General features: G+C 40.3%; 1 protein-coding gene across 2 annotated transcripts in view; it reads left to right on the top strand.

Moving 5' to 3' along the window:
* Positions 1–23,618, top strand: part of GLIS3 (GLIS family zinc finger 3) — a 446,896-nt gene that overhangs the window by 105,517 nt on the left and 317,761 nt on the right. The gene's annotated exons all lie outside the window — the stretch shown is intronic.

Below are 23,618 nucleotides of genomic sequence, written 5' to 3'. Positions count from 1 at the left end.
TTTATAGCAAAGGAAAATCCTGGATCACGTGTAAGTGGCAGCTGTGAGACTAGCACCCAGATCGTTCAGCTCATTCCCTCCTGTTCTTTCCAGCTCTCTATGCTAAAACGACATTGTTAGACCTCACCACTGCCAACACTATCAAGTTATCTGAAAGCCTTGGTAAACTTCTTAAGGCTTTCAAACATGTTTAGTAATTTCCAGAGTCTGGGGCTAGTAATGATATTATTTTTTTTTAAAGGTCATTGAATGCAAAGTAGAAATCTTGATGTCATTCCTCATGCTCTCCTTGTGCCTACCAAATAGTAGAGGTCTCATTTATGAGATTAGAATTCAGAGAACTACCAGCTGATAATGTTGGGCAGCAGCAAAAGCCTTGGCCAAGATTTACCTAGGGTTGGAGATGTTTCAAGTGTAGACAGGACAATCAACTCTCTCCTCCTTTGTCATTGAGGATGGTGGTAATGATCTTTGACACCATAGGAAAAAATTGTCTCTCAGAATACTCTGTGAGATAGTTTAAATAGCTCATCAATTATAAGTTAAATAGCATATATTTTCCTACATTGCTACCATCATTTTCATTAAAATTGTCTGGTTATGTAATAGTTAGAGACTCTGGATTAAACAGATTGATGTTTCAATGATTAGACCCAACCAGGGACCAAGGCTTATGTCTATTTCCATGGAGTTCCTTGTTCACTTTACCATAAAGCATCCCAACATGGTCCCCGGCGTGAAAGAAAACTTAGTATAGTAGAATATTCAGCTGACAAAGAATTTAGCACTGTTCAAAGTTTTGGAGGACAGTTAACAGTACTCATAAAACCAGAAAATGATACATAAATTGTTTTTAAAGTAAAAATGTTGGTGTATTTCTCAAAATGTTTCTATTACTTAATACTGTGAGTATCAGAGCCTTTGTTTAGCACATAATGTTCAAGATAATTTGGTAGACATGAACTGAAGATCCTTTAAACAATTTGCTTTTATCACAATTCAATTTTATTCCTCTATTCAGGCATAGTGACATTCATTTAGTGACTTTGTTGTGGGAACATTTCTTTGCATATAATATACAGAACTGTTCAAATGTAGTCTGTTTTGGATCATTATCCATTTCTTTGGGCTTTCTTGGATGGAACAAACAGAGTCTACTTAACAGCCTCAAGTCAAAAATATCTGAAAGACATGGCTTCTCTTATATATATAATTAGGAAAAAAAACCCCTTCATTTTTGGATGTACTTTAGACAGTCATTTACAATAGAGCTAGTCTGAAGTTTTGGCAAGCATGAGAGAGAGAGAGAGACAAGAAAGACAACAATTGGTCTGACTTGCTTGCTGAGTTTTAAGTTGAAACCTGTCAAGAAGGAAAGGAAAGATTGCACTTAACCAAGCCAGTTATGTTATCTCTGTGTGGTAGGAGCAGACATCAAACTGGAGCTCAAGACCAGTGTGCTCCTCCTGTGGTTCTGTGGCTCCTTGCTGCTGGCCCTTGAGAATGTGTGCTCCTTGGTACCCTTAGAGATCCTGACCATGCTTGGCCAGTGAAGAGGTGCAACCAGACCAGAAGTGGCATCTTGAAAAAACACTTTGAAAGCAAACTAGGATTTAAAGAAGAGGGTGCAGTAGCCACAAGTGTGATATAAATCAGCCGGTCCATTTGTTAGAAAATAAGGATTTTTGTTTGGGTTGGAGAAAAGTATATGAAAGGCAGCCTGTGCTCTGAAAGGAACATGAATGCACTGTGGAGTCAGACAACCCCAAATTCAGATTCTGATGCTGCCAATTTTACTAACTATGTGACCATCTAGAATACTTTGCTTTACTCTCTCTTATCCTTATTTTATGCACCAGGAAAATCTTATACTCATTCAGCAGGCGTATATTGGGCACCTACTGTGTACCAGCACTCTGTCAGGCACTGAGGATTCATGAATGAGTAAGACCCTGCCCCTCTCTTCAGGGAGCTCAGAAACTGCAAGATTGTGTCACAGAGTGGCGAGGCTTATGTGAGAAGATATGTGAAATCACTTAGCAGAATGTCTGGCACGTAGTAGGGGCTTAATGTGTTTTGTTTTCCTTTCCTGTTTGTCCTGTCAGCTGTCCATGAAAATGGGGAAATCCAAAGATTTCCCAAGAATTTAGCAATTTTAGTCAATTATTCCCATTACCTCCCACACAAAATCTCTTATTAGGAAATGTTATAATTTGGAATTTAACCAGTTGGAGGCATAATTCTATGGAATCTGTACTGAACTGAGTCAGCAAACATGAGCTCCTCTTCCAGCTTTGCGTCAGTAACTGTTTGCTCTTGGGCAATTCACTTCACCTCTCTGCGAGTCATTTCTCTCAATGGTAAAATGAGGGTTGCGGACTAGTTAGGCGTGATCTTTATCCTTTCGGATCCCACGTTAATTGATTTTACTTCTGACTCTCCACTTGAATCAATGTTATGTGCATGTTTGTCTTGCTTATATCCACCGTCCTCCTGCCCCACTCCAAAGCTCTGTTGGAATTGCTGGTGAACAGGAACACTGCTTTAGTCTCAGTCTTGATTCAGTTTTTATCCTGTTCCTTCCTCTCATCTCTGGTTTTCAGGCAAACAGAGGAGGACAAACAAGAGGAAGGAAGACATGGTTGTCTCCACATCACCATCTACCCCTTTAAATAAACTGAAGGTGACTTTTGGGTTCTCTGATTCATGCTAAGGACACAAGAGATTGAAGTCCCTCTGATCCCTAATGTCTTCACCAATGTTACTGCCTTCAGGTGTAGCTACTGAATTCTTAAGCTAAATTATAGAATAACAGAAATCATAAATGGTGAGAGCTGGAAGGGATTTCAGTCGCCTAAAGTTAGCATCTACAAAATGGAAGTTTGTTTTTTGGGGGTTTTTTTAAGGAAGATTAGCCCTGAGCTAACATCTGCCTCCAAACCTCCTCCTTTTTGCTGAGGAAGACTGGCCTTGAGCTAACATCCATGCCCATCTTCCTCTACTTTATATGTGGGATGCCTGCTATTGCATGGCTTGACAAGTGATGCGTAGGTCTGCACCCGGGATCTGAACTGGCAAACCCCGGGCTGTCACAGCGGAACATGTGAACTTGCCACTGCACCACCGGGCCAGCCCACAAAACTGAAGTTTTGGAAGGAGAAGGAACTTTTCCAAGGATAAGCAGTTGGTTAGCTGTCAGGCTGGAACTTGCACTCACATCTCTAGTGCAGCTCTCTTTCACTCTGCCATTGCTCTAAGAGTGGTTATTTTTATGGTTTATTCTCCACATCACCTCTTAGTAACCAAGCATCATGTGCCTCTTTTTATGGAAAAGATTATCTTGGGGCCCCCATCGTCCTCATTGTGTGGTCTCTCTTTGTCCTATGGGGTTTTCCCCAATGTCTTCTGGGCTGTGGCTTTCCTTTCCACTCTTCAGGGTATTCACAGCAGTTCTAGGAAAGGATCTGAGATGCTCCTACTCACGTATTATCTTGTGTGTCTCTTTTAGTCCTGTTTGCTTCTTAATAAACATATTAACCATGTCTAACAGTTTTTGAGTGCTTAATATGAGCAAGACACCATGTCAAGTACTTTTCATCAGAACAACTATGTGATGTACTATTGTTTCCCCCATTTTCCAGAGGGGAAAATTGAGGTGTAGAGAAGTTCCGTGTTTTGTCTGATCTTCCAAGTCCTGTAAGCAGTGGTCCCAGGATTTGAAGCCAAGTGGTCTCACTCTAGAGTCTGTGTCTTTAAATATTGTGGCATATTCCCCTCCCTCTCCCTCCTGCTCACCCCACCCAACTCTAGACACACTTTCTCTTCCTATTTTGCCAATTCCTTTCTGCCTGCAGCCCTCAACATTGGATATTCTCGAGTTCCATCTTATCCCTAATTCTCCATCCCCTATATATGTGAACCTTGAGCAATCTCACTTGCATGGAAGGCTCTGTACTTACTGATACCCCCAGCACCTGGTTCCAGCCCCATTTCCAGGCTCTCCCTTCCAATTGCCTATATGTAGTTCTATCTGGATATCTGCACAGGCCCTTCATACTCAGCTTGTTCAAAACCTTGTGGCACCTTAGGTGACTGGAGTGATAGCCCTTCAGGCATCAGCCTGGAGGGAGAGATATTTTGAAGGCCTTCCAGGTTCTGCTGTAATGAAATTCTAGATGTAGGTCCATGTCACAATGTCTGGGTCCAGGTATTACAAAGTATTTTTATAAGCATTTACCTATAAACAAATAAATTAGTAAACCTTTTTTTCCATGGAAAAGAATGTAGTTTTCAAAAACGTAGGATGATTTTTTTTTCTGGCCTAGGATATTCAAGTAGGTTTATATCAAACGAAACTCTGCAGGGATGATGTTGCAATGGCCCCATCACCATGTTTGAGGACCCCTCCAGCCTCTGTTATTCTGCATCCATGGAACCTGAAAGGCAGAGGTGCTTTAGAACCTCTCACAGTGTGGGTGAAACACAGCCCATGAGGGTTTCCACAAGTTCCAGTAACCCAGTGTATCAAACCATAGCATGATACCTTGAAAGGGAAACCAAGAACAAAATTTAGAATTAATCTCTCTTCATTCCCCTTCCCTACTCCTAGCCTCCAGCTGCTCTGCTATTTTTGGTTTAAGCAGCGCTATTTTTGCGAAGATTAAGCATCTTTTTGTTTCTTTTAAGTCTGGTCTGTGCCTTGCTTGGGAATGCTCATCTGAGTTTTACTCCCTTCCTCCCTGATCCATAAATTTTTGTTCTCAAATAGCTCTCTCACCTAATACAGTATCTTTTGCTTCCCAATATTGTTTGTTCCATGCTTATAGGATGATCTTTGCCATCTAATTTTAGATCCTACATAATGCCCTCTAAGCAGCCTCTCCTTTGGAGGGATAAAAGCCATGGTTAAGATGTCACTTCCCATAAATCAGTTTTGGTGAAGATGAAGGCAGCGGTGGGCAGAGGAGGGGGGTGCAGGAACTCATGAAGTCTGACCCTTTCAAAGTCGACTTAATCCCCCCTCTTATCCCCGCCGTCTCTGTGCTACTCTTTGGAGGGTGGATGGATGTCTTTAACAAGAAGGAATCAGCCTTTGCATTGTTCCCCTTTGTCACAACAACAAAAGCCCTGGAAAATTCCAATTAATTAGCAAGCCTTCGGCTAATGAAAGAATAAAACTGAAAGAGAAATGCTCTAAGCTTTTGGAGAGGCATACGCATGTGAGGACAATGCTGATTTCAAATATTTGGGGCTATTTGTATAATTTTCCCAGGCTTTGCCTTCCTGAGACTCATAGAGATAAGATGAGAGAGACAAGAGCAAGGATTTGTCAGAGTCAGGATGTAATAACATTGTTGGCTTTTCAGGACATAAATGACACACCATTATTTGAAGAAGGCAGTTAAATGTGGACTCACACAATCAGGGAAATTAAAACTAGACTATAGACCCTTTGCACATTTTGTGTTTAGAGGAAAACATGGCAATTGGACCGGCATAAATTAGATTATGAAATAAGATTGAAGTTAATTATTATGAAGGACCAGGAAATCACTGTATCACTGTCTTCTTCAATGAGGACTTGCGACCAGTGTGGCTGCTAGAAACATATGGTGATGAAAAACACTGAAGTCACTCATTTGTAGCTTTTTATTGGATGATGATGATTATTATTAAAATTATAATTTACTAATAAAACCACAAAACCGCTATCAACAACTAACATATACTAAGCATTTACTGTGCACTAGGTACTATTCTGAGCACATTTAATCCTCTCAACAATCCTATTAAATACTAGATAACTATGTGACGCATGTCTTTATCACCTCCATTTTGTAGTTCAGACTACTGAAGCTAAAATATTAAGTGGCTGGCCCACATATGTAAATGACAAGCCAAGATTTGAATCTATACAATCTAATTTCAATCTCCATACTCCAAACCACCACGATGACCTGTTTGTGAAATGTGGTCTTACTACAGAGACGACTACGTGCTACTAGAGAGGCTAGATATTGCCAGCCTGGACTATAAGCCTGAGAGTCTGAGGCTCTATTCCCAGTTTTGTGACTAGTTATTCCTGTGATCTTGAACAAGTCATTCAATTATCATTTCTGTTCTTCAATGTGTTCATCTATAAAATGAAATTATTGTATTAGATGATATCTGAGGTGTCTTCCAGTTCTAATATTTTGTGGATTGAGAAGAGGAAGTGTTTCAGATACAGGGTAAATGAAATGGTCATTTTTGAAATCTGTGTGTGTGTATGTATGTTCAAACATTAAAAATGATGCATCAGCTTTGGACTCTGGCAGATCTGTGTTCAGACCCTAACTCTCCTGTTTGACTTGGGGCTGATTGCTGTATCTCTGTGAGCTTTAGTTTCTTCCCTTCTCTGATGGAGGTGATGTTATTATGTGTATAGAGTGCCTAACATGATGCCCAACCATTGTTGGTACTTTTCCTGTCTGTCTTCATGTGGATGGTATGAGAGCTGGGTAGAGATGTCTCACTTAGGGAGCTGAGTACAAAGAAGAGATTGGTTCAGTCAAAAGGGACATTTTCCTGCAGAAGTGGCTGGGTAGGTGTTTTTGCATGATAGTCTGTTGGTAATTGACCTCACAGGTGAGAATAATTCAGTCCTGAAACTACCAAACTGTGGCAATTTTCCTGTTAGACTTCTTCATTGAATTATGTCACTTCCTTTTACTGTTCTTCTGTGGGCAATTATTTTGGCTACAGATGTTCTTCAGTTGGCGATGTTCTTCAGACCCCTTGGAAAAAGTGGTAATTGAAAAGATGCTGGCTTAGCAACCATACTAGGTTGAATAGTGTCCCCCCAAAATTCATGTCCACCTGAAATCTCAGAATGTGACCTTATTTGTAAATAGGGTTTTGTAGATGTAATCATGTTAAAAGATGATGTCATACTGGATTAGGGCAGGACCTAATCCAATAACAGGTTTCCTTATAAAAAGGGGGAAATTTGGACATGGATGCAGAGATGAGAATGCATGTGAACACAGAAGACACACAGAGAGAATACCATGTGATGACAGGGGCAGAGATTGGAGTGATGTGTTTATAAGCCAAAGAATGCCAAGGATTGCTGGCAACCACCAGAAGCTAAAAAAAAGGCAAGGAAAAATCCTCCCCTAGAGCTTTCCGAGAGAGCATGGCTCTGCCAACACCTTGATTCAGGACTTCTAGCCTCCAGAAATGTGAGGGAATAAGTTTCTGTTGTTTAAAGCCACCCAGTTTGTGGTCCTTCTGTTGTGGCAGCCTTAGGACACTAACACAACAAGTAAGATAGGCTGTTTCTAAACCATAATAATCAGGGCTGGACGAGAGGGAGAGAGACAAATAGACACTGACTAAGGGGGAAAAGAAAATACAATGCATCCCCAAAGGGGTGTTTTGGAAGCCATTTATTGCCATCGTGGCTCCTCTGCCCGGTGTAACTGAAAGCTCTTCTTATTCTTATGATCCAAGGTCAGAACAGGTATGGAAATGACAAAACAAAAAACTTGACAAAAATGGGATTTTTAGTAGGCCAACATTGCTAAAAATTGACTTTCATAAAACCAATGTACTGTAGACTATGATGATTACCAGCGGAGATACTAAAGTATTGTCTACACAATGAATATTAAGAGAGGTGCCACTACATGGTTTACCAGTTGATTTGAATTTTGTGGGGTTTTTTTGATGAGGAAGGTTGGCCCTGAGCTCACATCTGTTGCCACTCTGCCTCTTTTCGCTTGAGGAAGATTGTCCCTGAGCTAACATTCATGCCAGTCTTCCTCTATTTTGCATGTGGGATGCTGCCACAGCATGACTTGATGAGCTGCGTGTAGGTCCGTGCCCGGGATCCGAACCCGCGAACCCTGGGCCACGGAAGTGGAGCATGTGGTCTTAACCACTATGCCACCGGGCCGACCCCTGAATGTATTTTGAAGTCACCTACGTGCTTCCAGGGGTTGAAACAGGTTTAATATATCTGAAACACTAACTTGGCTATAGAATAGATTGAAAAGTACAGAGTTCCTTAGAATTAGATTATTATTTGTCATTTGGGAATAAATCTTGAAATTGTAATAAGAAAAATCTTAGTTACCTAAAAGGCAAAGACTTTGCAGAAAAGAACATGATAATAAGACAAAACCATCAAACATGCTTGGGCTATGTGCACTCAGTTTGTTCCAGAAAAGCTCAGAGTGAAGACAGCTCGTGAATTCTGTCATCAGGCAGTGAGGCCCATATCACATGTCACTTTGCTTTGTTTTTAACATGTGGCTCAAGCTATGCCAGACCTGCTGCTGTGTGGGAGATGTACTTTCTGACAGAATAAGGCATTTTCCTGGCATCAGGCCCTCTTGGAATTTTTACTGGTGTTCATAAACCCAGTGAGTCTGCATTTCTCACACGTATCCAATGTGGTCACAGTTGGCTTTCTGGATTTGTGGTGGTCTCGAAGCCTGTCAGTGCCAACATGGTCAATTCCTTATCACCACCGGGGGTTATTCTGAAGAAATGAAACCAGGCATCCATTCATCCATTATTCAAAAATTGTCTCCCGTCTACCATGCCTGTTACGAGGAAGAAACAGAGGAGACAAAATAAACAATTTTGGAAGGACTGAAAATGTTTTGTAGCGTGGAAATGAAAGTATTTCTAGTAGGCTGTCTCTTTTTCCTCTTTCTCCTCATCTATCATGATAATAAAGTTCGCTGGGAAAGTTCATTTATATTATTTTGTGTTCAAAGAGATGATGATGATGATGATGATGACAGTGATGACATTAATATTAATGTTCATGCTTGGTTGTCCCGTTTTTGGGTGAATTCAAGTACTACATAAATAAATAAATCCCAGGACATGGCTCTGAGCTCTTCTGAGCTACTTTTTAAAACCCTGTCGGGTTGCCCTTTGAACTCCTGGTTCTCCCCTCCTGAATGTATTTCGCTCTTGATCACAAGAGCCATCAGTAAAACCATATGGATCTTCAAGTACAAATTCATGATCTCTGATGGAAAAATAACTAAAAGAACCTTCTTGGGGCCAGCCCCGTGGTGTAGTGGTTAAGTTTGGTCCATTCTGCTTTGGCAGCCCAGGTTTGTGGGTTTGGATCCCAGGCTCTGACCTACACCACTTGTCAGCCATGTTATGGCAGTGATCCACATACAAAACAGAGGAAGATTGGCACAGTTGTTAGCTCAGGGCTAGTCTTCCTCAAGAGAAAAAAAAGGTAGGGAGGGGGCGTGGATTGGCAACAGATGTTAGCTCAGGGTGACTCTTCCTCAGGAAAAAATAAACCTTCTGCAGTTCCTCCGTCTCCAGCATTAAGAGTCCATGGTATGCTATCTTTGCACAGAAAGGATAGAACATGATCGTCCATATTGAACGAGTGGCTGAGAGGAGGCAGATTGTACAAAGTGATAGAAAAAAATCCCCAATGTTTCATATGTGACCTTGGGAAATGGCTCATTTGGTTCATTTATTCAGCACACGTTTGTAGACCATGTGTCAGATATGAGACTAAGGACTAGAGATTCAAACTCAAGTAACACACAGGGTCTGTTTTCTAGGAGCTCATAGTCTAAAGCCAAAAGATTGGCAAGTTATCTCCAAATTTATCTGGTACCATGCTCCCCTTTGCTGAGTACATTCCAGCCAGCCTGGTTTTCTTTTCCTTCCTCCAACATGCTAAGCTGGATCAGCTTTCAGGTCTTTGTACTTGTAGCCTCCTCTGCCTGGGATGTTGCACTGTGTTGTTGCATGGCTTGTTTCTTCTTACCGTTTGCATCCCAGTTTATGAGCTCTCTCTTTCACAGGCCTTCCTGTCACTCAGTCCAAAGTAACCCCCTCCCTCTCATAGTCTCAATCCCATCTCCCTGTTTTCTTTCTTTCATGACACTTATCCTTGTTTGAAATTATCTTATTCATTTATTTTGTTTTATTGTGCATCTCCTGACCACTAGGATGCACACTTTATGAAAAAGTGGATCTTGTCTTGTTTACATTGTATCCTTAGAAATACATTTTTGTCAAATGAATGGATGAATGAATGAATGGATAACACAATAATTCATTATATTACATTTTATAATGGAAGCGTTAACAAAGTGCTATAAGGAAAATGAGGAAAAGAGTGACAACTTCCCCGTCTGAGCAGGCTGGGGATGTCTCCACAGAGAATACGTGAGCTGCACCTGGAAGGCAAGATAGAATGTATCAGAAGGCCCTATTTCTGCTTAGGTAGATGAAGCTCTTCCTTTCTCATACTTACCCTCCCCAGTCGACCCCCAGCTCCTGGCATTCAGTGAACAGCCCAGATCACTCTCTGATAGAAATGACTATAATATTGGATGGGATAAGCCCAGTAATTGTGACCCTTGCCCTCTTTGGACACATGTATCAGAGCAGTGAAGAACATGTTTCCTGAAAACTTCTCTTTCACACTATGAAAAGTTGCTAAAAGCTTGTCTTTCCAATAAAGAGAACTTGAAATTGATGTAATGGATAAAAGGAGCTTATGAAACATAAGTAGGCATTCTTGACGAAATAAAAATAGAAGCTTAAAAGACGCATCGTTTTTGGAAAGTTAAAAAAGATTTTTTTCCCTACTGTAAGAAAATATGTGTGGATGAGGCATGTGTTTTAAACTATAGAATAAAATTTGCATATTACTTCAGGGTACTGCAACCATGGCAATTCAGAGTTTTGTCAGTCCTGATAGACATGCTTGGAATATATACATCCATTAACAAGATTATCACTTGAAGAGACAATCGTATTTTTACTGAAAAGGTTTTTTGAGGATAAAATTTATTGATATTTAATGAAGCATGAAGCTTCTAAATGAACCATGAAAGCAATAGCTAAACTAATTAACTGCACATAAAGGCTCCCAGAATACATATGTGATGTGGGCTGTGTGCTTATCAATCGTGCCTGGTTACACTGACATCCTGGATAACATGCTCCTCATATATGCTTTGTGGAAGCAACAGTAAATCCTCCTGTAATGCATGCAATAAAGGAGGAAATAACCATTTAGATTTCCTGCAAACGTGGATGGGATATTTAAAGTCAAGCGTTGCAGGGTTTATAGGTTATAATTTAGCAGAGTTAAGACTAGTAATAACAACATATTATTTCCACACACTTGATTTAAGCCTCTATCTGTGCTGTTTCATTGAATGATAAATCATTCCCTGGTTCTAAAACTAAACATTTTCCTCCCTTCCTTTCCCCTCCAAAGAGAGACCAAGGGTGCTAAATAACATGAGATGAACATTTCATTGTGCAACAGGGCGGACCTTTTCCAACTGCGTGTTAAGACATGCCCTATTGAGAGCTCTGAGAATTGCAAAGAGAAGCAAAACCACTCCTGCTTTGGTGGTCACTACAAATTGCACCAATTTGAGAGGCAGAGGACTTACCTTAACAGAGCTGTTAACATAGACCTTTATCAATGACCATCTTCCTTTGTAGCCAATGGCTCCCTACTCAGCCACAGGCACTTACTCTCTGCCCCATTATCACAGAGCTTAGCTCTCAATGAGTAGCTTATAATTTCCTCTTGCACCTTTCTGAAAACTATATTCTTTTACTAATAAAGGAATCTGACAAATCATTAGACTCATAATAATAGTACATACTAATGGTAGAGAGGCAGGCAGTGTGATAAGACATTAGAGCAGTGCTTCTCAAACTTGAGTGTCCATCAGAATTCCCCAAAGGACCTGTGAAAATTCCAGTGGGTGAGCCCCACCCCTAAAATGTCTGTTTCGGTACATCTGGGGTGAGGTCTGAGAATTTGCATTTCTAACAAGTTCCCAGGTGGTGCTTATGCTGCTGGTCCAGGCACCATATTTTGAGAACCATTGTGGTACCATATTCAGGGGAGGGTGGGGAAGGGCATTTCAGGGACACCCTTCAGGGAAGTCACAACCAGGGAAGGATGTAGTTTGTCTCACGTACCCTCAAGACTCCCATCCTATACCCTTTTCTTCCTTATAAAGCATTTCTGTTCTTTCTCCAAGACATCCAGGGCACTCCTCATAGATAAGGGCTTGAGACTTATTTACACTTAGGTGTAAGTGACCCTTGACAACTTAGAGGGCTACCCTTAACAAGGACATGTACATTTTAATGGCATGAAATCAAAGGAATGAAGCTCTGAAGAAGGTATTTCAGATGTCTGCCAGTGGGTTTTAAGGGACATAAAATTCAGGTCTGAATTCACATCATTCAGGCAAACTACTCTATTTGTCCATGAAGCATCCTTCTGCCCCATACTCTCTCAGATGAGCCCACCTTTGCTCCAAGTTCTCTAATACCGAACACAGGGCCTGTGATAGAGTAGATTCCTGGTAAATGTGTATTGAATGGATAGAGGGATAGATGGATGGATGTATAACAGGGACAAAAATGATTAATGCTTGTGTGATTAAGTGCTTCTGTTTCTTCTTGCCTATTAAGAAAAATGTAGTGTTGTCTGAAAAGAAAGAAATCTCATGTTTCCCCAGAGTACTGCCACTCCATTCTATCTGTTCTTGGGTTTTAATAAGCTAAATAGTAAGTGAAGACAAACAGAGGAATGGGAATAGAGGAATCTGTGTTGGAAGAGAATAGTGGAAGAAGGGAGAAGACAGGGAAGAACCTTATTTCTGGGAACATTGGAGAGGGCTTATTTGTTATTGGGAGAGTGGAAGAGTGAAGGAAGGCTTGGGGCTGCTAAAGGTATGAGAGTTGTCAATTAAGGGGGATGGCAGAGAGATGGTAGAAAAGGTGATCTTTACATACATTGCTGGAGTTTATTTCTTTGACTGGATTACTCCATCTGAAACTGGAATGAGGATTTATTTGGGTTATGGATTATGTTAACGAATACCAGATAAGATTTCTTAATGTGAATAGTAGGGATAAATGAATAGCTGTAGCCCACAGAGGAAAGATACTTGGTTGTTCATATGATCTAGAGCAGTGGCTCTCAAAGTGGGAATCCCTCGACCAGGAGCATCAGCATCACCTGGAAACTTGTTAGAAATTCAGATTCTCAGGCCCCACCCAAGACCTACTGAGCCAGAAATTCTGGGGTGGGGCCCAGCATTTTGTGTTTTTACAGGCCCTTCAGGGGATTCTGGTGCATGCTCCTGTTTGAGAACTGGGAGACTGGGGAGTTAGTATCCTTGTCCCTCCGTTTAAAGGAGCAGTAGAGGCTGTACCTGACAGGACCCTCTGAAATTCAGGAGGGCTTTTGGTTAAAGGATAGCAGAAGCCAATGTCTTCCCATGTGTGAGTACAAATTTTTCCTAAATATTCCACCGCCACTGTTTGAAAGGCCTCTAAAGACAGAAACAGAAACATTTTGAGCCCAGCAAAGAAAACAAATGGGCTAAATATTGAAAAGGGAAAAAGAAAAGTTTATAAAGCAGTCACACTGAACATGAGAATCTGCGCCACGGCTGAGTCATGAGCTTGGGTTGCAGACCAAATAGGCCGCGTAATGGGTCAGTGGTTCCAGGTGTAATCGCCCCTGATGTCACTGGCTGCACAATCATGCTTATTCTCCTGCTTTTAAACTGACTTTTTAATCTTTCGGCAGTTACTTAGTAACGTGACCTTTTCAGTTTTTCGCCCATCAGTACTAGTATTTTTTTTTTTAAATAACGTATTTTTTCTGAGTATAAAAACAATGCATACTTACTGTAGAAAATTGTTTAAATACTGAAAAAAATAAAGAATAAAATAAAATCACCTACCAGTAATCCCCAGACACAGAGATATCCATTGTTAACATTCTAGGAAATAAACATGTGTGACTATCTTGTGATGGATAATAGTGTAAATAAAGTGTTGTGTTCTCTTTTTTCACATTATGTGATGAACTTGCCTCATGTATTTCAGTCCTCTTTGAAAATATGATTTTTAAGTACATGTACAGAGATTTTTTTATGTGTGTGGGAAGTGTATTATATTTATTTAATCAAGTTTGCTTCTTTTATATTAAATTATATTACTGCAAATATCTTAAAAAATGATGCTAGATTATTAGGTTAAATGAACATTTTAAATACCCTTGACTGTATTACCAAGTTGCTATGCCACATTTTGTACTCTCTGGTAGCAGGACACTGAGTGTGTCTATTTTATGGCTTGTCCATTGGAGTCTTCTTTTGTGAACTGTTTATGTCCTTTGCCTTTTTTCCTCCATAGGAATGTTTGTCTTTATTATTGATTTGTAAGACCTCTTTATATATTAAGCATTTATGTAGAATGCTAGTATTTTGCTAGTCTTTTGTTTGCTTTTTCATTTTGTTTATGGTACTTTTTGAGCTAAAATGTTTTTGCAGTTATGTCTGTTTATCTTTGCCTTCTGCATTCCAAAATGAAAGAAAACCTTGAATATATTTTCTTTTAGTTGTTTTATTTTTTATTTTTATTATTTAGTTTCCCTGGAATTTATTTTATGTATATTATGGCTGATTGTATTTTCCAGTGATGACTGAAACCATCTCTCTCATTCCATATGCTCTTCTGTGGTGTGACTCCCTTGTCAAGAGGTAGAGTCCATTTCACTATCCCCTTGAATTTGGGTGAGCCCAAGATTGCTTTGGCCAATAATATATAGCAGAAGTGATGCTGTGCCTGTTGTAGGCATGTCATTAACTAGCCTGAAAGCTGCTTCTTTCTGCCTCTTAGAAGTCAGCCTCACACTGTGAGAAGCCCCAGCCATCTGCACAGGTCATGTGTCGGTGCTCCCATTGACAGTCAGCATGTGAGTGAGCCACCTTAGATGTCCATCCACTTCACCCTTCAGATGACTTCAGCTCTAGCTGACATCTGACTGCAGTGCACGAGAAGCCCCAAGTGAGAAGCTCCCTGCTGAGCTCAGTCAACTCCCAGAACCACAGGAGATAATAATAAATTACTGTTTTAGGGACCCTAAATTTTGGCATAGTTTGTTATGTAGCAATAGATAATCAGTACATATAATGTGAATAATGATTTAGCTTTGATCTTTTTCCCCAAACAATAAACATTTGCCCCACTACCACTTATTGAACAATCTCCTTTCCCCTACTCGTTTGTAATGCCATTGTACACTAGTTGTTATTATATATCTGAGGTCAAGACCTTTTGCATCTGTTCTTTTTGTTCAGTTTAACTAGTCTTCCTTCTATGTTCCACATTTTTTACTTCCGTAGCTCTATAATTATTTTCTTCTTAAGTCTTTTTGACTGTTAGTATAGTTTATTTTTCCAGATGTACTTTAGAATCCATTGTCAAAGTAGTGAATAGGAAGAGCCTATTAGGGCTTTGCAGTAGACCACTGGTTCTCCACCTGCGTGATGGTCCTTGGGGGTAGTTGGCAACATCTGGACAGAACTTAGTTTTGGTTTTCACAACTTGTGGGAGTGCAACTGGCATCTAGTGGGTAGAGTCTAGAGATGCTGGTCAACATCCTACAGTGCACAGGGCACTCCCCCCCCCAATAGAAAAAAACAACAACAAACCAAAAAGGCAAAGACTTGTTTGACACAAAATGCCAGTGATGCAGAGCCTGAGAAACTCTGCATTAAGCCTATGAAAGACTTTGGAAGAATCAACATCCTTACTATATTTAGTTTTCTCATCTAGGAGCATGTATATAGTATGTATTTACTCATGTCTTCAGAAAAAAAATTGTAGTTGTATTCATATTACGTACTATTCCTAGGTATTTTTAATTTTTTAAAAAAATTTCATTATATTTTGAAACTCGTAATTGACAGTATATAGGAAACCTATTGCTTTTGCCATTTATATTGTGTCTTGTCACTTTGTTGGATTTTCTTTTCATGTATAGTGATTTTTGGCAGAGTCTTTTGAAAAATTTTATAGGTAGATAGAATTCTTGAAATTTAATTTGGTAAAAAGGAAAGAGAGTAAACTTGATGTTTATTCAGAAAATGTTTGAGCTAGAAGAGACTTGAGAGATTACTTAATCCCTAAATGATGATAAATCTGAGGCCTTAAGAAATTAATTTACCTGCTTCAGGTCACATAGTTAGTGTAGGAGCCTGGAAGCACACACACACACAAAAATAGCCTTTAGATAGGGGCATTGAAAATTCTCATAATTTACATAAAAATGTAAAACTTGCCACTGTGTTTTAAGCCTTTTGGGGTGTTATAAAGAGTTGGGAGACCTTAGAAATGTTCTCTTCCAATCTCCACCCCCCACATTCTCTGCAACATCCTGGCAACCATTCCTTACATTCTTTCAGGGACAAGAACTCTGCCTTACCAAGTGTTCCCAGTCACTTCTGCTTGCTAGAAAGTTCTTCCTTTGGTTGAGCTGTATTCTGCCTTCTTGAGGCTCACACACCTTTTATGGTTGAAAGGTGTTGGAGGAAGCAGAATTTTTACCAGCTGCTGAAAGCAACTACTAGAGGTTTGAAGGGCAGTGGAAAGAAAATTGTGTAACTTGTTGGTTGACCAGGTGAGATTTGGGGCTGGAAGGGTTTGAAGTTCTGGTTTCCAAGTGTATAAGACCTGCATTAACTGGAAAGCTCATAAATACTTACTGAATAGAATTTTATATAATGTTTTTATGTTTCTAGTTGTTTTTTTTTTTGAGAGGCCTCTAGGTAAGAGTTTGGCCCAAGGAGGACTGAGGGTCTTAACCCAAAATGACCCTGATTCTGTCACCTTCCAAAGGTTCTCCTCTCCTTGGGGCCTTCAGTCAGGGTTCTCCCCTGCTGTGGAGGGTATGAGCAGGTTTAAATAGGAACAGATGATCCTTATGCTTCATTACCAGGCAAGGTCCCTGTGCCATGGGGACTCCATCCAAACTCTTTGACATAATGAAGAGCCCTTTGGTTATTTTGTACTCCTGAAGGCAGAATGTTTCTTCAGAACAAAGACAAAGAGAGTAAGGCCACAATGCAAAGAAATTCCCTCAGTTCATAACTGCTAATTGGACAATTGTTCTGCAATTATTATTATGCCAGGAAATAATTGCCTTATAGCCTCACTCATTGCTTATAAACTTTCTTTGAGATGGGAATCTTTTAAAAAATTATGCTGTCAAGTTTGATATGCTTAAATTAGATTTTTTTCCTTTCCTTAATGAGGTGCTTGCTGTCCCTGAGCAGCCTGAACATTGGTTCCATGGCAGATTTACATTTGGCAGATAAATAAGCAGGCGCTGGATCCACTAAAACCTGTGGTTCAGCAGTGGTTCTGCTAAAACCTAAGGTTTAAGGAGATTTGAGCAAACTCAAACTTCACCTCTTTTTTAAACCGTTGGAGGTAAATAATCTCATTTCTCTTTTCTCCTGTATTTTCATTTTGTCTGATCTGGGAGAGTGATGGCTCTTGTATCCTCTGGGTTTGTAGACAAAAGGGGGAGAGAAATCTGTCTGGGAGAGTTTTCAGATTCAATTTGTGAACTGAAATGGAATTGATCTTTAGGCACATTTGTGAAGTGGGGAGTCTCTGTGTCTCTTTTCATCTTTGATTCCCTTCATTCTCCTCTGTGCTTACCCCTTTTCTCTTCCAGCTCTTCATCTCTTCATGAACACTCCTGTCCCAAACTCAATGCTCATTGTGTAGGAGGAGTCTGCCATCTGCCATTTTTATTCTATTTTGAAGGCAAAAGACATTTTTAACTACCTCACAGGTATTTGCACCATTAAGCATCATTTATAACTGACAGTCCAATGAAAGTAGCAGAATACAGTAGAAAGTGGGCACCTGATTACTTGGATTTTTGTCCTGACTGTGCCATTAACTGTATGACCTGGGGAAAGTCACTTTACCTTTCTGGACTTGAGTTTTATCGTCTGTAAAATAAGGAGGTTGGAAACATGATTTCTGTTAGTCCTTCTTGGCATATAAATCTGTGAGTTCAAAGCACAGTGGGAGCAGAGATACATCTTTTTCTCATGAGTGAAACCCTCGAAATGATTTCGTCATCTATTCTGGTTTAAAGGTAGTCTTTTAGATTATGAGTGATGATAGCTTTTCAGATGTGATCTGCAGGTAGGAAGGAGAATTAACATTTATTGAGCATCTGGTTTGTGCCAGGACAGGCTATAGATAGTTCTTTATGTGATCTCACCAAGCTGGGCTTGACAGGGAGGTTTAATCTAAGTGACTTGCTCAAGTTCAGCAGCTGCATAGCTCCGAGCAAACTTGGCCTCCTGGTCTTTTGACTTGGCTTTGGCATAGACCCCTCTCCATACCACTGACCCTGCCCACCCATACATCCACATCTCTCTCCTCCTATGTTAATATTTTATTGCACAGTGAAAGCAGAGAGCAGCCACATGCCTGGGGACAGTTGTTGGCTGGTTATACTCTGCTTTTAGGTCAGTGCGGTTTTGAAAGATGAAATCTTCGGTTACTGAGGCAGAATTTTAGACAAGACCACCTTTAAGGCTTTATTTGTATTGTCTTTAAGGTAGGTTGATTTCTAATAGAAAGGGGCCCTACAAAATGTTGGGCCTGCTTGGGAGGTTGTCCCTTTAAGGTACCTCATATTTACTTCTTGTTGTACCTGACACATTGTGTAACTGTCTTTGTGCTCATGTGCGCACATCATGTTCTCACGTCTCTAATATATATTCTGATGAGTTGTGCACACTTGAGACTGTTTGTTGAATGAATAGGAAATTAGTAAATCCCTTCTATGGTAAGATTTATGCAGTTGAGTATTTTCATATCACATTCCTAAATATCACCATCATCATCATCATCGTCACCTCTTCTTCAGTGTCCTGACAGCTTTTTGATCTTACCTTATTTTATCAGACATCATTTTGTGTTGTCATTCTCTTGTTCTCCGTTTTACCTGCTCTTATCATGCAGTTTAACCACTGAATGAGTGAATGAACAAACGAAGTTCATGTTATATACCAAAAATTCCTGAAAGTGAGCGAGATAATATAATAGACATTTAACCACTACTGGAAAGATTAGAATAGTGTTATCTACTTATACTTGCATGCATGACACCATTTATGGCCCCTACACAGAACAAATTAAGGTATCATTCCTGACTCTTACTTATATATGGAAAACAAGATGTTGGAGGCCATGGGTGAGTGTTTGTTCCAGCTTTAGGAGGAGAATCAGTTTCCAATTGTTGTATCTCCTCTCCTTTAGTAGTATTTGTCCAGACTTGTGGAGAATGGTGGTTAAGGATGTATGAGTTCGTAGATGTCAGTGTGTGTTTTTGGTGTGGGACTGTCTGGGTTTGAATCCTCACTTTTATCAAGTTCCTCCATTTTCTGAACCTCAGGTTGCCTCTTCTGTGAAATGGGATGGTAATAATCAGGATTGTTGTGTGAGCCGAATGGGTTAATCCAGGTATAGAGCCAGGCATCCTCCCTTGGTACCAAATAAGCCTTCCATTAATGTTAGCTCTCATTTTATTTTTAATGTATAGATTTTTATTATTATTAATAGTAGTAAGTTCTTGATGAGGAAATATGATCACCATGTCGATAGCTAGGTAACTGCTACATCTCCTTTGTGGTACTTATGAATAGCGAAGAAGAGAGAAAGGAGAGAGAGGTTTGTTATACTCTTGTTTCCATGGAGGGCATCACAGAACAGGTGACAAGTCAAGCAGTTTGGAGAGGGCTGCATCAATAGGGAGGAACTGTGTGTGCAGTAAGGTGTAGAGGCCGCCTGTTGAGGAGTGACACAGGAGAACAGGTTAGGAATGGCTGGTGCAACAGAAAAGAGTCAGCCCTGCTTCCAGCCCTATTCTGGGCGTCCTAACAATCTCTCTGTTTTAAATAATAAAATATTGTTCTCCTTTTAGCCCTCCTCCCACCTACTTGTGGAAAGAGACCCTGTACTAAAATATGCTACTGGTGTGGTGTGGTGTGGCTATTATCTGTCCGTAGACATTTAGTGTGTGTCTGCCTTTGCAGGACTGGTACTCTGGGGGTGAGGGGTGGGGAGTGAAGACAGATAAGTACATTCCCTATCCTTGTGGAACAGCACATTAAGGGGCAAGGTAAGCTATTGGTACGGCTAATACACAAGGTAGAAGTGATCAGTAGCACAAAAGAGGCAAAAATAACATTACCTGGGAATTTAGGCAGTGGATAGAGCACCATAAAATTGGGATAGGAGGCAGGAATCTGGAAGGTTTGTTTCAAGGAGGGGGTGGCATTTGAGCTGATCTTTGGCGATGGGGTGGAGGGTTGTTGGAGTGTGAGAAGTGGTGGTCAGGGGTTTGGTGCTGCCTGGAGTGGAGTGTGTATGAAGGAATTGGGACCTTCTGTGAGTGCAGCAGGGAAGCCGATGTAGCCAGATCTCATCTAGGATCAGCGAAAATTACTAAGAGTTTTCCTGAATCTGTTTTCACTATAATAAGGAAGAAGGGGGAAGGATTGAGAGCTAAAGCATTCCCAGTGTTCAAGTTAAATGTTAACTCTTTTGTGTGGTTAACTACTGACTAACTTATTCTTTGCTATGAAAAAGAAAAAAAGAGAGGGAGAAAACACAATGCGGCAGTAACTATGTAACTTAAAAAAAGTCCTGGTTTGCTTATGTGGTTGCTTATTTTCAAGGTAATACATATGTAGCGATTATAAAGATGAGTGCAGACTTGAACAACGGACTGCAGGCGCACCTTCCTGAGTTCCCTGTGTTGCTTCTGCAGCGTTCTCAGAGTTAGCTATTTTCGAACACATTCCTAGTTTAGCCATTAGAAAATTATGGGTTTTATTTGTATAAACTCAGCAGCTAAAATAGCGCTTCCAGAAAGGTGGGTGAGCTCATCGCCGTCTGAACCAGGCAAGTTAATGACCTGCCCAGTATTGTTCGCACCGGCCAGGACTGGCTGACTTCACCCGCAGTTCCACTTGAAGGGAGACATTGTTTCTTAGGCTGCATTTGTCAGATGCTTTCCTCTCTGCACACCAGCCTTTGCTGAATGTCTTAGCAGTCCCTGAATGTTCCTGCTGCGTGTACTTTATGAAACCAAAGAGCAGGTAGCCCTGGAAATGTATGCAAAATGCTCTGCACAGCTGGCTGAGGCCCCCAGCTAAGAAAAGGATGTAAACACCTTTATCCCCGAACGTTTACACAGACAGTGCCTATGGAAGCTCCCCAGTGGGAGGGCTTCTTACTTCTAACTCTTAAATGTCAGTGACCAAACAGCCTGTGAACATGAGTAACTTATGCTTGAGCTGCTTTTGCTGGTGATTCTGATCACTTTTCAGGAAGAATAATGGTAATGTATGGAATGGAGGTATATGGAGGAGGGAATTAAGGATTATAGAATTTGTATTTGCTGTAAGAATTTAAAATATAGCATGATGTAGAACTTTAGGAATTTAGGATATTAGCTGCATAATGTTCAATTTGGTGAAAGAATGAATGGTCAAAAGATGAATTTCAGTGGACTTAAAATTTTAAATGTCAGATGCTAGGGCAAGGTGGCTAGAAAAGGAAGAGGCGGATGGTGAGAGGCCTTTGATTTGGTGTAAGAGCTAATGTGTTTGACTCTGGAGACACTATTCCACAGACAATCAAAATGGAGAAAGAATAGCAATGTAGTTTTAAAAAGTGAAACTGAATACTCTTCAGAATGAGTGCCAAATAAAATCCTAGTACCTTGGTTCTGGCCTCTTTTAAATGAGTAGTTTTTGCATTATCCTCCCCTTCCACTGTGTTAATCAAGAGGACTGTTTAATTTTTATTACTAGGCTAATCCCTGAATTAAAGACCTAAGACATTCCATCTGTAGGTTCGAGAATAGGTGTTGGAGTTGAACTTTCTTCGGGATTCTGTTCTTACTGGAGAAAATCCTAATTCACCATTGAGTGGATTGTAACTGCAGCTGCTAATTTAGAAATCCATTTGCCAGACTCAGGAGACTTTGATAAGACTTTTATTCTGTTCAGTCTTGTGCATTTGTGAGCGCATTCTTGGGAAGATTGCTGCTGGGTAGTGTTGCATGTCAGAGATGAGGGAAGTTTAGTTATTAACCCCACATAGAGGGGAAAGCGGGGCATAGGCAGGCTGTGGAATGAGGAAAGGACTGGGTTGAAACATTTCCAAAAGGTATTTTTGTTGTTTATACTTGTTAATTATTAATATTAATTATTGATGAAAAGTGCTTTTGAGTTACATGCCACACATTGGTTAAGAATAAATTATCACATTTCTTATCTGGAACTATAGTAGATAGTAAACTGTTTCAAATAATCAACATTTATTACTTTAGCAAGATTTTCCCCCTTCCTTCAACACTAAAGGAAAAAAAGGAATTTCTGGCTCATAAAGAGTTTGTTTTGTGAAAGTGTACTTTTTCCTCAGTTTTTGTGTGGCTTTTAACACTAAATGAATATGTTAAGAATTTTATTTGGGGGCCGGCCGGTGGTGCAGCGGTTAAGTGTGCACGTTCTGCTTCGGCGGCCCGGGGTTTGCCAGTTCGGATCCCGGGTGCAGACATGGCACTGCTTGGCAAGCCATGCTGTGGTAGGCGTCCCACGTATAAAGCAGAGGAAGATGGGCACGGATGTTAGCTCAGGGCCAGTCTTCCTCACCAAAAAGAGGAGGATTGGCAGCAGATGTTAGCTCAGGGCTGATCTTCCTCAAAAAGAAAAAACAAAACACTTTATTTGACCAAATTACATCAATCATTAAAAAGTATCTTTAGAACAAAGTATGTATTTCATGCAAGACACATAGATAATATTGACTTAAACAAAATGGTTATTTCACCAGGAAAATGTTTATTCAGGAATAGCAGAGGAATTGTAATTGGGAACAAGCAGGCTATAGCAAAAGCAAGAAGCAAGTCCGGCAAACAAAGGAGAGGAATGTTACCTTATAGAGAAAAAGGAGGAACTGAGGAAGGGTTGTTTTGAACAAAAATTCATTGGTGGAAAGTGAGAATTCAGGGTGGTGATGGTTTCTCATTGGCTGAGTTGCTGGGCAAGGAGGAAATCTTCCTTCCTCCTGCTGGGGTAATAATTGACGGATTCTTCCTGTTTGGCGTCTGTAATTGAGGTTGAGTAGTCATGTGTAAGGGCTCCCCTCTCTGGCCTCCCGACTTCATTTTAAGTGAGGTTTCCTTCATTCTGTTTCACAGTAATATATAAAGCTTTGTAGGTTAAAATTGCTAAATTAGTTGTGAGTATTGTGCTTTGTCTTAAATATCCATGTCTTTTCAGATGTGCACTCTATGATCATCTTAGTTTTTTGGAAATGAGCTTTTTAGGAGTTGCTGTATTTTCTGGTTTATTGTATAGATCTCAATAAAGTATATTCTGTTCAAATTCCAATTACCGGGTATGTATAGGATTGAAGATAGATCTGAAATAAGAACTGGCTGATGCTCATAGTGCATAGTGTGTGTGTGTGTGTGTGTGTGTGTGTGTGAGAGAGTATGTGTGAGAGAAAGAGGGGAGGGGAGAAGGGGAGGAGAGGGAAGTGAAGGTTGAGATGGACGGGCCTTCTGACAGATTGGGAATTGGAGACATTGTTTTCAGTCAGGCTGTAAAAATCAATGTTTATGCTTCTTAGGCATTATTAGCTTTTTGAACATTGTTAGATTGAGTCTTAAGGACTGTGTGTTGGGTTTCCTATGGGCT

This window comes from Equus caballus, chromosome 23 (assembly GCF_041296265.1).
Source record: "Equus caballus isolate H_3958 breed thoroughbred chromosome 23, TB-T2T, whole genome shotgun sequence".
Taxonomy (NCBI): domain Eukaryota; kingdom Metazoa; phylum Chordata; class Mammalia; order Perissodactyla; family Equidae; genus Equus; species Equus caballus.
The sequence above is the reverse complement of the archived record's forward strand: the minus strand, read 5'-3'. Positions and strand labels throughout refer to the sequence as shown.